Source organism: Ruditapes philippinarum, unplaced genomic scaffold, assembly GCF_026571515.1.
Source record: "Ruditapes philippinarum isolate M1 unplaced genomic scaffold, ASM2657151v2 ctg5533_1_1_1_1, whole genome shotgun sequence".
NCBI lineage: Eukaryota > Metazoa > Mollusca > Bivalvia > Venerida > Veneridae > Ruditapes > Ruditapes philippinarum.
Window position 1 is genome coordinate 40,354 of NW_026854195.1, and position 16,272 is coordinate 56,625.

Genomic DNA, 16,272 nt, shown 5'->3' on the forward strand with positions numbered 1-16,272 from the left:
TTTTTAAAATCTCATTTACTTACATTATAATTTTTTGTTAATCTAATTTACTGACATCTGTATTGAGCTACAACCAAAATAGTGTAACTATAAATAAACCTGCAAAAGAAAGCAAAAGAAAACAACAGGAAATACTTTTTCAGAGATTTAGGATTACAGTGTATCAAAATACAACACCTATTCCTTGATCCTCTTAATACCTGGCTGTTACCTTCTTGTTAAACTTTCTTAACAGCGTCTGACTGAAGATTCATTTCACATTCCGCCATTGCAGGAGCTCTGTTATCTTATTGTTTTTCCTGTAAACTACTTAACTCTCCACAATTTCTTCACAGAGGCAATTGTATAGATCAAATACCTGTTCTAAATAATTGTAGATATCTCAAATATTCAATTACATTTAACATTCTCTAATTGGGATTTTTATTTCGCATTATGACTTTTCTTTAATTCTTTAAAACATGAATGAGATATGATTCTAGTATTAATTAAAATGCGATTACAAATTCAGTTCAAATAACAAGTTTACTGCAAGGTTAACAAAGACTTGATAAGCTGCTATATTTTAGACGGAAGAGGCTTATTATTTATCAAGTCAAAATGGCAAAAAGGAGATGCCATTGTAAAGTAAAGTTTAATTTTACTTTTAAAAAGATTGATATCACATGGACATAACTTACTAACCTTAAAAAAACTTAAAGGCTTGTTCTCAGTATATTCTTTTCAGACTCGAGCAGAACCAACCTTTTGTGGAATACTTTCGTTTATGAAAAAATGTTAGTATTTAGTATTTTTATAGGAATAATCGACTATCTTAAGGAATGTACTTAGTTTCAACCATGTTTGATTTCTTAATAACAGGTGTGTCTCTTAAAGTAGCTAATTTTTTTTCCGTCAATTTGATGTGATTAAATATATTATATTATATTCGTATTGCTGACACTCTCGAACTGTTAATTGAATGTAAACTATCAAAACACAACTTGCTTAACATTCAGTAATTTCAGGTCATGCCTTATCATAAAATATGTCCTCTTAATCTTATTTGGCCCCTTGATATCTAAAATAAAAATCAGATATTAAAGATTAAGATATGTTTGATTGTAGACCTGTTCTCTAAATCCACTTGGTTGACGGAAATACAGGAATAATCAGATATTGCAGATATGTTTGCCAAACAGGAAATATTTTTAGCATTTTATTGTTTGTTGTTTTTTTTTGCTGTATAAATTGACACAATATTGGCAATGCGCCTTCTTTGTAAATTGACACAGTATTGGCAATGCACCTTCATTGAAAGTTAGTTAAAGATGTCAAACACTACTGCTTGATAAAACATATTAAGAAGATAATAAAAGGTAACATTTATAGGCCCATTTATAGGTTAATGAACAGTTTCACTCAATACTTATATGAAGGACATATTGGTAGCATAAGTTTTTTAAACTCATGTGATTAAATTATATATTTTAAGTATGTTACACCGAAGGTAACTGTTAACGGTGGTAACGAGGAACCAAACCCGTTTATTTACTCAGACCAAATTTTACTTTACTTAGTTTTGATTGGTTTTGTCACAATGATTTTTATTTGTAATTTAGGCAAGCTCACCCTTTCTGCAAATTGACCCAATACTGTTCTGTAAAGTAACATTTAGAGACTGATCTAATTGAATACATAATCAAAATCAAAAAGACAGAAGCATCAAGTGATTGAAGTATTAAATCTTGTATTTGATAATGTAAAAATGATTTAAACAAAATGCAAAACGCTTTGTCAATAAAAAGGCCAATTCATTTGTTTTATTAACAAAGAAAAAAACCTTATTTACGATTACATATGTATACGAAGGTAGTAAGTACTTAATTTTGTCAATCTGCATTCATTATCATGTCTAAATTCAGTTATTGTAAGTATCAAAAATGGAATACTTCTCTCCAAAATAATATCAGTTTATTATAAAACATCGTCTAAAAAGTTAAAATAGAGAACTAGGCACAGCCATTCAGCATTCATTTTTTTTCTATTGCAATGATCATCTCTAAAAGTCTGAAGTGCATTTAATCTTGTTTTGGTCAAAAATGAAGAAGTGTTGCTTTTTAAAGGAAATATGTGAAAAACAGTGTCAAAAACAATATAACTTAGTAAACTCCGTTGAAAAATGTACCTACTGTGTAAGAAATTGTAAATATGCTGTAAAATGTATTTAATTCTTTTAAATTTTCATTTTTGACATTGGAATTTAACATTTATACATTTTGTATTGAATTTGAATTGAAAGTATTTTATCTGACATACAAACACAAACAGAAATATCAGCCAAGCATATTATGCTCTGTTTGAGTTATTTTAAACGGAACAAATGTAAATCATGTTTTAGGTTCATTGTTAAGCTAGTGGTGTGACTTTATCATGATGTGTTACTTTTATTTTGTTATTCTGGATATGGAAATAAATGGCCCAACACAAAATAGAATACAATATTTCACAAGTTAACTACACTGGAAATTGAAAGATGAATATGCGAGTAAATGATGCGTGTAGAGGTGATACAAAATTGTAACATTTCAATTTAATAAATTTATTTATGTATTTTTTAAGGTTCCCCTACTCAATATACCTATTTCGCACATAAATATTGGCATTCTATAGTGACAGTTACAAAATTTCTTTTGTTTAATTCAAATGTTCAAAAGTTTAGGGAAATCTTTTGGAACTCTTTTCACTGTATTTTCATTGATCAAAGTTCACATAGACGAGAAAATAGTTGCATGATTATCTCACATAGAGGTTAATCGTTTTTGGCAGACAGAAATCTTTATTGCATTTATCTGATTGCCGACAAGTGAAACTGCTGTGAATGCATTACCTGTCTATTCTTATGACATTTATTGCCATAAACTAATTTGATATTGTACACCTGTAAAATGCTAGAATTATTATTTACATTTTTATAAATGATAAAGGTCAGGCGCTGATTTCTGATTATTAAAAATAATTTAGGCAAAGTAATTGACCGTCAGTCCCTGATCAGGTTTGCTTTGTTACTACGGAAAATGTTGTCTGCGAGCTTTTAATAAATTGAATACCTACAGCTGGTTAACAAAAGAATTAACAACAGATATTTGTTTTGTAACACAAAAAATGTAAGGCATTGTGGAGTTCAACCAACTTATGAAATAAAAGAAGAAAAACCAAGAAAAAACATCGTACCTGTCTATTAAGTTGTTTGAATTACAAAAGAATGTATACAAAATGTAAGATACAAACTGTTCTCAATGTTATAATCTGGTTAATTATAACATATAGTAACTCTAATTTTGCTCTCGGCATGTCAAATAGAAAATTTCTAGCTTATTTTCATTGAAGATTTATACAAAAGTCAGTGAGAGAGTGAGTGTGTGGGTGAGTGAGTGAGTGTCAAAAAATAAAACAAACAACAAAAGAACCTATATTATTATAAATTTTATAAACAATTTTTAAGGTGATTTATAAATATTGATATTATCTGGTTGAAAAATGATAGACTTATATCAATCAGAAAAGGACTATTTGTTCTATTCATTTTTGACTTTACTTATTACATATTTAAGTATTTTTTAAAAGTAAAAGTAGCTAGAAACAGATATTTTTGCAATTTTTCGTGGATATAGCGTCAGTTATAAGCTTGATTATTTCGATGTTATTGGTAATTAACTGATCAACTATTGACCACTGTGTATAAAAAGTTATATTTCATCATATAATTTACATTTTAATAATAACTCGTGTCAATAACGGTTCAAACGGATACACAATGTAAAAGTGCAGAGAAAAACATTCTATGTACAGGGTAACGTTAATAAGATTGAATGAAATGAAAATACTTTAGTAAAAAATTGATTTTTTGTCGCTAAGAAATGTTCTTCTACAATATTTATTAAGTTATATCTGTGAGTTAAACATTTCTTGGATAATCTTGTTGAAACATGAACATTACAAAATTTAATCGAAAACTCTCTTATAATGACTAGCAGAATTTCAGAAGAAGATATATAACATATCAACTGTCTTTTTATTTTGGTGGTAAAATACTGCATATAAGTATTTTTATTTTTAATCTATTATTACTTGTATTTCGAATCTTATTCTGAATATTTCCTTTCAAAAATAAAGAGTTCGAAAAAGTACATACATACTTTTTCATCTAAGTTCATGGCCACTCAAACTTCATTTTATGCTACGATGATAATATGATTGGTTTAGTCATAACCTTTTTTATTTTCTTTTTATTTGTGGTTTACGTTAAGGTTTATCTTAAACAAACGTTTCAAAGCCCATCTCCATATATTATACAATGTGACCCTTAAATATTGTTAACAAACAGATACAGCACATTTCAAATCAATATGCTACCAGTTTGTTTGTTACAATTTTAAAATGTATTTCCTATTCGATATCAAAGCACTGAAAGTACTGTTGGAAGGAAATTTTCATAGAAATACCTAATGCGTGTGAATTAAAAACAAAGGAATATGTGCAAGCTTCAATCTACAGCTAGCTGATTTGATGACGTAAAATGTGACGTCATTGTTTCCGTTTTTGCACTACTCATGTTCAGTGGGCTGATAACTAGTTCTTTGCCCAGGGCCCCAAACCCATAAGTTGTGACACTCATAATCAGTTGAAATCATAGGCAATTCTGTTACTAATATAGTAATTAGTGAATTAATAGATAATACTACTGCATTAATTTATGCACACAAAGAACCACTCAGTTTGACCTAAATCGGCCATGACTTATATGACTACTTCATAGGAATTCAAGACCATGCCATAAGCATTATTTAATCACAGTTAATGAAGAGACTTTTTTATTTTAAACTCAAGGACAAGAAAAGCTCATCATGTGCTTACATTTTGTAAGTTCTAACATAACTAATTGTGTTTTTAGTATGAAATTGATGTACATGCTGTTAAAGTCATAGCAAAACAAAGAACAATGATTTAAAATAAACTTTTATTGTCAAAACTTGCATAAAAGTAAAATATATGTTATATAAAAAATAAACGATAAATATATGGAGATAATGAAATTTAGTTTGTCAGATAAAATGTGTAAAAGGAACTCCACTGAGGTTTTTTTTGACATGATGAGAATGAAATTTATTTTTCTAGATTAATGTACCACTTGATGTATGTTTTGACCACTTAATCTTTGAGAAAAATTTCAGATCATTTGCGCACTTCGTTTTTCAAGAATAATTATTCAATTTGTAAAAAAATTACCCAAAATGAAAGCGTTTTAAACACATATCACCCAGATCAGGCTGAGAAAAAGCATAAAAAAAATTGATTTTCAATTCATTTTCAAAGTATATTTCTTCACTATCTGTGCATATATTTCTGTATCAAGTGCCCCGGCTCATTTCTGTAGAAATTCAAATGTTATGTTTTAGGCTTTTTAAACCTCAATGGAGTGAGTCCCTTTAAATTATTGGTACATATTGAGGTGATACAATTTATAAACAATCTGAAAGAAAGAAGCTTTAATGCAAACGGCCAGTAATATAGGAGGGTGCTGTTTTAAGGATTTTTTTACAATGTACAAGACTGACATTATACAACAAAATATAGTCAAAAGTAGAAATGTGCCCATAGGACTTGAATGCCTGCGTTAAGTACAATGCTTATATTGAGTGGGTAATCAAAATATGTACATAATTAGACAAGCCCACTGGCAGCATATATCAAGCCTGTTGCCATTATTCAGAACTGAACCTTAAAGCTTCAGATTGGGGAGAAAGATGTATACATAAGTGAGCATTTGTGATAAATGTTATGAAAATCCAGCCATGTATATAGAAATATACTCTCATGTTTTAAGTTATTATTTGACTTTTGATCCAAAGTAGTGACCTTGATCTTTGCAACAGACACCTGATTTTTCATACTACACTCCAACTCACTGAAGACTGTTAAATTTTGTCCAGAGTTATATGAAAAATCTTTATAGATTTCAAAAACATAAAAAAAGTTGACCATCATTTGGACTTTCATGAGTTGGCCATGCTAATCTTAGAATGAGAACATAAATAAAATACAACATTATACAAAAGGTAGTACAAAAAATACAATGATCAAAAGTTTGAAAGTGAACACTTGTTGGTAAAATAAACAAGAATTTGTAACAGAGATACCAACGTCCCCGCCTCAGGGAAGTTTTTATATGAGCAAAAATTGTGCTATTTTAAAAGATTGAGGCAGGGATCTAAGGATTTTCAGTCCAAAATTATGATCAATGCTGGATCTGCAAATGCAACAATAAAATTTATTAAAGAAATCAAATGAAATACTGAATTTCAAAATATATATCATGTTATGCTTTGCAGGGATTTTTTGGCTTATTTTATAGCCGTTATTGGGACATATTCCCAATTGAAAATAGTATATAATTTTCCCAATCCAAAGGAAAATATTCCCAATTGAAAGTTTACAAAAAATATAAATATTGAATAAAGAATTCTAAAATCTTTGAAAATAAGGGCTTCTTTACTGTAATAGTGTTTAAATGTTTGAAGAAGCCATCCTAGGCAGTGATTGCTTGCATACATTTAATCACAGCAAACTTTCAGTCATACATTTTTTCCCAATTTTAACAAAATATCGCTGAAAATTCTCAGTTGCATGAGTATGGGTTATGTTCCCAAAATCCTGGAAAAATCCCTGCTTTGACCTCTTAGTGTGACCTTGACCTTGGAGGTAGGGGTGCAGGTGTTGTGCATGACATATCATCTTATCATTGTGACTATTTTGTGCCAAGTATTTTCCAAATCACTTCATCTATGAAGAAGTTATGGACGGGCATAAAAATATACCATATAACCGACTTTGTTACTTTTATACATGTAAGTGTGACCTTGACCTTGGAGGCAGGGGTGCAGTGTTGTAATTGACATATCGTCTTATTATTGTGACTATTTGTGCCAAGTTATTTCAAAATCCCTTGAAACTATGAAGAAGTTCTACATTGGACACAAATATATACCCTTTAAAAGACTATGTTAATTTTTTTACCTCAAATGTGACCCTGACTTTGGAGGTAGGGATGCAGGTGTTGCGCTTGACACATTGTCTTATTATAGTGAATATTTGTGCCAAGTGTTTTCAAATCCTTTGATATACAAAAAAGTTATGGACCAGACAAAAAAATACCCTATAACAGGCTATGTTAATCTTAGACCTCCAAGTGTGACCTGACCTTCATAGGTTGGTGACCGATTGTTGCGCATAACACATCATCTCTCATTGTTGTGAAACAATTGCGGCAAGTATTTACAAAATCCTTTCAAAGATAAGAAAGGTATAGACTGGACACGAGATATACCCCTCAAATGGACAATCTTGAACTTGAATGAGCAAGTGTTACCTTGACCCTGAAGGTAAGGGTCTGGTTGTTGCACATCATCGTCTTATTATAACAAACATTTGCTGCCAAGTTATTTCAAATTCCTTCAATAAATGACAAAGTTATGGACCGGACACGAAATATACCCTGTAACAGGCTATGCTAATATTTGACCTCCAAGTGTGACCTTGGAGGCAGGTGACCTGTTGTTGAGCATGACACATCTTCTCATTATTGTGAGGAATTGTTGCAAGAATTTACAAAATCCCTTTAGAGATAGGGAAGACCAGACACAAGATATACTCTCAAAAAGACAAGTTGACCTTGAATGAGCAAGTGCGACCTTGACCCTGGAGGTAGGGGTCTGGTTGTTGACATGACTCATTGTCTTATTATAAGAATCATTTCTGCCAAGTTATTTCAAATTCCTTCAATAAAAGCTTGAAGTTGATAAAGATTTGTTCATACATATTTCAACAAGATTGTTGAACAAGAGGGCCATGTGTATATAGGCCCCTGGAGCGGGGCCAGTTTAAAACCAGGGCTTTTATTTGACCAAACTTGTAAGACACCCGTTAGAAGATATTTCATGATGTTAAGTTTTTACTACACACATATAATGTAAAACAAAGACCTCTGCACCACCCCCCACCCCGGCATGGCCAATTTTTATACAAAGGGCTTAAATTTGAACAAACTTGGTCGACACCATAAGATGTTTCATGCTAAACATCTAGGCTCTAGCTCATTGGGTTTTTTTAAAAGAAGATTTTTTAAGTTTTTACTATACACAAATAGTTAAAAACAATGAAACCCCTGGGGTGGGGCCTTGTACACACTTACCAGAAGATGTTTCATGCTTAATATCTAAACTCTAGCTATTTAGGTTTTTTCAAAGAAGGTTTTTTAAGTTTTTGCTATACACACATATAAGGAAAATCAATGACCCCCCGGGGAGGGCCAATTTTGACCCAGGGCTTTTATTTGAACAAACTTTGTAGACACTTACAAGAAGATGTTTCATGCTTGATATCTAAACTCTAGCTATTTTGGTTCTTTAAAAGAAGATTTTTAAGTTTTTACTATATGCATATAGGGGAATTCAATGACCCCCTGGGGCGGGGCCAATTTTGACCCCCAGGGCTTTTATTTGAACAAACTTGGTAGACACTCACTAGAAGATGTTTCATACCTTTAAAAGAAGATACTTTGTCTAAGCTCTAGCTCTTTAGGTTCTTTTAAAAAAGAAGATACTTTAAGTTTTTTTTCTTTTGGTTGCCATGGCAACCAGCGTTCTATGAACAATATTTAGAGGTGACCACCAAAGAAACATTCCTGTGAAGTTTGGATGAAATTGGCTCAGTGGTTTATGAGGAGATGTCATTTAAAGTGGACGCCAGACGAAAAAGCGATCAAAAAAGCTCACCCTGTCACTTTGTGACAGGTGAGCTAAAAATAGTTTAAGTGATCTTATTTTCCTGGTGAAAAACTGGTGGCTCAATAAAGTTCTATACATATTATGATATTTCAAATATTGGAAAGTTATCTCTAGTTCTTGGTGAAAGACTGGTGAGTGACTAGTTTTCTCCTCAATGTCATTTCTTTTTCTAATTAGATTAAGTCATGGTACTATATTCATGAGGCTTTCGACATCACATCTAAGAACTCATTATCCAACATTGCAAAGGGCAGGCAGTCTCCTGATATTCCAATTTTTTTTTTAAAGTTTATAAAACCACAATATTTCTATTTCTTTAGTGTTTCAGACATGAAGACACATCTTATTCTACATGTATCTTTCCTTATCACTCCTGCTTTTACTGTTCTATCATATAAGCGCCTCTGTTTCCTGAAATATTTGTTTAGAAAAAGTTAATTGCAAAATTAAAATTCACTTGTAAACCCTTGCCGAGAACGAACTTACAGCAGTGGAAGGCTTAAAGGTTTAAAATCAAGAAACTAAACCAATCAGTCACAGACACCCCAAGTATTTTATCTATTTGCTAAGCAGCAATTTTTTCAAAATTATTTAAATTCATAAATGTGAGTGATTCTGATAAGCTATAGACAGCTAAGTGATGATAAGATGATCATATATGTCAGATATGTCGGAGTGCTAACACTACTTACTGTGAATATTCAATATTTTAATGTGAATTGTCCTGAGGTAAAAAGGAAAAGAAAGCTGAAATCCTAAATACATGTTACATGTCACAATTGTTCTTAGCAATTAATTTTGTTCCTAATTTCTTGTATAAGATATTTAAATACACTGTAATTCTTTTTTATAGATTTGGCTTTTTGTGACAATAGTCTATCCAGTGACCGAAGCTCACTGACTTAAAATAAACTGTCCTGTATCAGCCTTTAAACAAGTCAAGAAAAAAAAACTATTAGAATATAATAATTAAGAAATATCATATACAAATACTTCTAAATAATCATGTACCTCTTCCTTAAAAGCCCATGCTATTGAAAGAGACATTTTTTCCATTTGTTCACTTCAAGGTTAGTCAGATTGACAGTCTCACATTTTAGCCTTTATCTCTCGTGATTTCATTGTCATTGACCCTAAAGCATCCTTAAAATCGATATCCTGCTGTTCACATTCATAAATCTGACATGTAGGCCGAACTTCTGAAACATAAAATATAATTATTATTAGATATACATATAGTATCCCAATAATTATGTTAGTTAATATCAAATCAATAATTTAAGCAGTGTTCGAAATTAGCAGTAGTCTGAGAGTCCGACTACTAAATTTTCTCCTCGGGCTATCAACTTTTCACAGTAACAAGCCCGACCAGGCTACTGTATTTTCAGAGGCAATATAAACAACTGTTTTGAACAAATGAATCGTGCTAGTGAAATGTCTTTTGGACAAGTGAATATTCCAATCTAGTAGTCTGACCAGCCTAGTCGATTCAAATCCTAATTTCTTACACTGTTTAAGAAACAATTTGTTCAAAATTGTCCAAGCATAAAGATTTTTATAGTATACTATAGTAATTATAGTGTATATACAGTATGTATTAAATGTCTTTACTATCTACTATACTGTCCTGAAATTTCAAGAAAAACAACTATCTTTAAAAATCCATTTTCTCAGAAGTTGCAAAAAACCAAGTGAATGAAATTGCTCTGGGTTTGTATTATTCTGTACAACTTCTGATCACAAAAGCTTCAAGGACATTTATGAGTGAGTCAGGTCCTATCCTGAAAGATTGTTGTTCAAGTTTGAAGACAATCCATTCAAAAATAACAAATTATAGCCACTAATAGCAAAAATCAAGAAAATTTAGACATTTACCTTGAATGTTAATATGGTGGTCAAGTTAATTTAGTTTAGTCTGGTCTATTTGAAGGGTTGTTGTGGCCAAGTATGAAGACAATACACCAAGATCTGAAAAAGTTATGAACAAGGTTAAAGTTTGATGACAGCAATGGAAAGCCGTCATGACTAACAATATATTTAATAATTTTGGCCCTAATGCAAACTGAAAATTCTAGCCTATAAACACTGTTGAGACTACATGTAGCTGTTCAGCATTTTTTCAATAATAAATAAATGCAATGATAAAGTCGGTAACTTGCAAGTCTTCTAACATTTTTACAAAGAATGAACATATATACAGTGATTTTTTTACAAACTCATCAGTGTGGGTCCTTAGTACTCGCTGGGCTATAAATCTATGAGTCCCATAATTTAGCTGACAAATCCAAGTTACAAATCTTAATACTGCTTAAGTGATATGACAGGTATATTAACAATGGAATGGAGAAAAAAATGAATTTGATTTCTATATTAATTACAATGCTTCTGATACTGAAATTATTCAAAACTGTCAAATAAATTTAATATGTTTATTTCCATTAATTTAGTTTGATATTTTTAAGCTTACCTATAGTATAGCACATTATTATATCTTAGCTGGACCTAGAATATGATTCGAATTCGAATCAGGGTCAGATTGGCCCTTAAACGTATTTGGCCCTCGAGACAGCTCGGCCCTATTCCAACTCAGCACGGGTCAACTCGGCCCATAATTACATAATTACTGATAATGATTACTTTTCTTACTTTTGATATGTTTTCATCATAACTGTCATGGTTTAACATTTTCACACTAACAGACATCTACTCAAGGATATTGAAAAGTATGTGAAATTGTAGAGAAAGAAAGAATTTACAATTTAAACGCCATTTTATGCTACTCCAGATTTTTTTGTAAAAAATATTGTTAAACAAGCATTTGCCATATTAAAAAACAAACAGTATTAAATACAATAAAATTCATTGTCACAAAAATTCAATCTAAAAACTCTATTTATTGATTAAAATTTAACATATATTGTCTTGACATCTCTTCTTAAGATAATTATTTATCTAAAGATAATTTCAAACAATATTTTATTAACTAAACAATCTAAACAATCTATATCCTAATAGGCTTTATGGTTTAAAAAAGAGGACCGAGTTGACCTGTCCCGAGTTGGTATAGGGCCGAGTTTACCTGTAAATTCAATAATGTAAACAATCCTTGACCTAATTTCGTTTGTCTAACAAATTAACATCTGCAAACACAAAACGAGTTTGAACAAAGAAATAAAAGCATTTCCACAAACCTTTGCGATGTTATTCATCAGCAAATCTTTGTCTTGGATGGAGAAATCTGAAAAACACGAACGTTATTCTGTCGATGGTCCGAACAATGGCGGGTGTGCCCTACTAGCCAAAACCAAGTTTTACCAAATTGCATCCGTTAATTCCAGAATACCTTTGAAAGACTTGTATTGTTATCTTGTTTTTTATTATTTATATAATAATATTTTTGTTTCAAACGCTTTGATTCTATGAAAGTTTGCGAACCATTTTTTGCGAAAATAGTACGCTTTTTTAAGGCCACATATTGTATCCATTGTTTCCTCTTGAGTTATTGACGTAAAAAAAATCAGCGGTGGCATAAAATGCTATTCAATAAATTGCTAAATATATACAATAAATACTTTCATTTCCCTTCGGTTGACTTACATGTGAATTTTTCAGCATCTCTGCTACAAAATGACACCTTATTTATATTCAATTTATTGTACATAGGTACATGGACACAAACTTTTCTGTGGCCTAATGCGTAATAATACTGATGTTTTTTTTTCGTACACGTTTAAGATTATGTTCCATTGATGTTAGCTAACATTGAATATCATCATTTCAAGTATTTTTGAACATCAGCCTTTTCTTCAAGTCATCCACGTTTGAAAGTATACATATAGTTCTGCTGCACTACTTTCTTGGTCGCATTAATTACTTATTTTCTATTGAGCTTAAACAGAATGCAATTAGGTGTTGTTCGTTCTTTTTTGATATAGGCAGACCGATACTATAGAAAGGAAATTTTTTTTTGAAAAAATTTCCTTCCAATAAAATGATTCTGCACAAAGCGTAATTTTCGAAAACAATATGCCTGGTGTTGTTTATATCTAAAAGCTCATTCTTACACAGGGAGTAGTAAATATTTCCACTGGCAACGTAACTATATATCGACTTAAGAAAATATTTGGCCAAAATTCCCTACAACAAACAAATTGAATGTTCCAATAAATTATTGATAGAGTTCTTTCCAAATGCAGACAATTAGTTTAGCAGTAATGGCCTTCTGTATCCAGGAATGAGAGATAACAATACTGTTTTATATTTTCTGATCTAAAGGCAGTTATTTGGAGATGAAATTGCATACATAAGCATTATTTATGAATTAAATTCAGCAATACAAACATTTATCATAGAGTTATAAATGAAATATTGGGTAATATTGATGAAATAAAATGCGTATTTTTATTTTCCTTTTTACAATGTTAAAATTATTTTTCACTGGAGTGAAACATATTTTTCGTATTTTCACTGGTGTCTTGCCGGACTACTTTCTTCTATATTAAGCCAATTCACAAAATTGAAAGGGAATTCTTCTTATTCATAAGGTTAAAAAAGAGAGAAAGCATAATATAAACAGAAAATTCAAGTTTTTTTAATATAGGATATATTTTTTGATCGTTTTGTATGAAAATTATCATATCCTCTCTGTATTTCATCCATATTTGCTGGTGAAAAAATATTTGAACTTAGGGAAGGTAGTGAATGTCGAAGACATCTCAATATAATGTTCCTTATGATTTGTTGATTCTACTCTCCCCTATAACCCCTGTTGGTTCTTTTTAAAAGATAAGAACAAATGTATTCCTTCTAAAAATTGTAAAGTTCTGCCACATAAGACGTTTGAACTATATATGTCCAAATTCTTAACCGTTGAAGTTTAATTCTCCAATCCGTTGTAATTGTTCGGGGAAATCGTGAGAATATTGTTAATTTAACAAACAATCAAATAATGACAGGTAAAGTAAGGTCAGAAGTGGACATTAACCTTCCAGCTATCCGAAAATACTAGACTCGAGTCGATTAGATTTACATCCGAAACAAACAAAGACATGTCTCCTAGGTCAAAAAGATTTTAGCTCATTTTTCTAAATCTATAAAAAGTAAACACGTTGTTGCTCCTTAAATTGCATAATTGCAACTATTTATCTACATTCAAAAATTACAGGAAAGACATTTTCAGATAATTATGTGGAAATACAGTGTATGAAAGCAAAACTACATCCTTGATCCTCTTAATACCTGGTTGTTACCTTCTTGTTAAACTTGCTTAGCACTATCAGAGAGATACATTTCATTTCCAACCATAGCAGGGGTTCTGTTATCTCGTTGTATTTTCCTGTAAACTACTTAATTCTCCTAAATTTCTTCATAGAGGCAATTGTATGGAACATGTACCTGTTTTGCCTAATTGCACAACTAGATATCTCCAAGTGTCAATTAAATTTAACATACTTTAATTGGGATTTTCATTTTGCATTATAATTTTTCTTTAATTCTTTTTACATGATTTAAACACGTTTTAAAATAAAAAGTATAATGCGGATACAAATTATTTCAGTTAAAAAAGCAGATTAAATATAAAGAGTGCATGAGTACTTACAACCAGAAAAATAAACAACTAAAGTAATTTAAAAATACATTCAAGTTTAACAAAGACCAGGTAAGCATCCAAATTTTCAAGAGACAATGTTTTATTGAAAAGGATAATTATTTATCAAGGTTTAGTGGCAAAAGATATATGGGCCTCTCCATGAGAAATCCAACATTATGCAGAAAATGACAATCACACACAAAACGCGATTCAAATCTGACATCAAAATCTGCACGCTTTATATCAAATTAACGCGTATATAATTAGAAATTGCCGCAGTCACACGCACACACACACACACACACACACACACCACACACACACACACACACACACGCACGCACGCACCAACAACACACACGCACACACACACGCACATACATACATACATACATACATACATGCATTTACTCAAATTTTATGGAAAGAAAGTAATATTGAAGTATATCTGTGCCTTTACAAAGAATTCATTTTCTGTATTTTTTAAAAAGAGTATTTTGATTCTTTGCGAAACAGTCTTAAATTCTAAATAGATGTTCCCTATTTTACTTTTAATTAAAAAAACAAAATATATTACACAAAATCCTTTTAATTATTAATTGTATTCTTTCTTTGTAGTGAAATATCTCAGAAAGATTAACTTTGATATTCTGTTTGCTTTGATATTTTATTTATAACAGTCTATTATACAGAAATAAGCAAAGAGATTCATACTTCACTAGAGACAATAAAATATTTTCATTCGGTGTGATATTGTTTCTTTTTAAGATCCCTGTTAGCAACCATTATAAAGTTGCAAAAATCAATTTTATGTCTTGCTAGTAAAAATAAAAAGTTACTTTTTTACGCATTGTTAGTTTATTTACAGACAAACCTACTGATTTAATCAAAATATAGATCTTTGTATTTGTATGTAATTGGTACAATACATGCTAAAATACCATTAAATCGTGCAATATTGATGGAGTAGTTTTCCTATAGCTTGCAATAACCATTTGTTTAGCTATTGTTTCTCACAAACACTATAATGCAAAAGTCAAATGACATGATGACGACATGACATGTTGTGCTCAGTATTAGTGATGAAACCATACAGAGGCACCAAATAGATTACTTAAGGGTATATTAAAAACTAATCAATACAACTGAACGTGAAAAAAGTGTAACTGCTTCATTACTTGAGGCAAAATCATTGACGGCCTATTCGTGAGCCCGTACAACTTTTTGCTAAATACTAAAGGAATGAGAAGTACACTTATATACCCAAATGAACAAATAATATACATGTACATGTATTTGAGGTACGTTTTGTTATATAATTGTTAGGCACTGGTGATAATTGAGTAAGGCAAATATAGAAAACATAGATAAAAACAATTTTGACTGCCTATTAAGTGACTTAGTCGAATAAAAATATATGATTCTGCAAGTAAAATATCTTCGTAGCGAAAGAACTTTACACTCATCATGTCAAAAAGAAGTGTCAAATTTTATTTTGTAAGGATGATTAATATCATTTCTTTACATATCTTCATGAAGATTGTTAGTAGAAATAAATTTGTTCACACAATTCTCTTTTGCTGTTATGATCATTAAAAAATCTTTAATTGGTGTAAGTTATTATTTACCATAGGTCACGTTTTACTAAAAATATTATCAGCTTCACTTTGATAATAAAAAATGTTAGGTTTCTTTACAAATCTTCATTTGATGCTTTCACTTGTAATTTTGTGTTCAATAAAAGTTTCATGACATATTTCTATATATTGTACAAACTGACCCTAGTTACTGTTTAGTTACCACTGTAATGTTGCATGTATACACGCTACGAATTATAGTCAATACAGAATCAGTAAC

General features: G+C 30.7%; 1 long non-coding RNA gene across 1 annotated transcript; it reads right to left on the minus strand.

The window, feature by feature from the left end:
* Window positions 1-8,363: 8,363 nt before the first annotated feature.
* LOC132739371 (uncharacterized) lies at window positions 8,364-12,763 on the minus strand. The gene is made up of 4 exons (XR_009626992.1): window positions 12,017-12,763; window positions 10,701-10,793; window positions 9,837-10,024; window positions 8,364-9,236 (listed from the first exon to the last, which is right to left on the minus strand). It is a non-coding gene; the product is annotated as an uncharacterized LOC132739371 (long non-coding RNA).
* Between the last annotated feature and the right edge of the window lie 3,509 nt (window positions 12,764-16,272).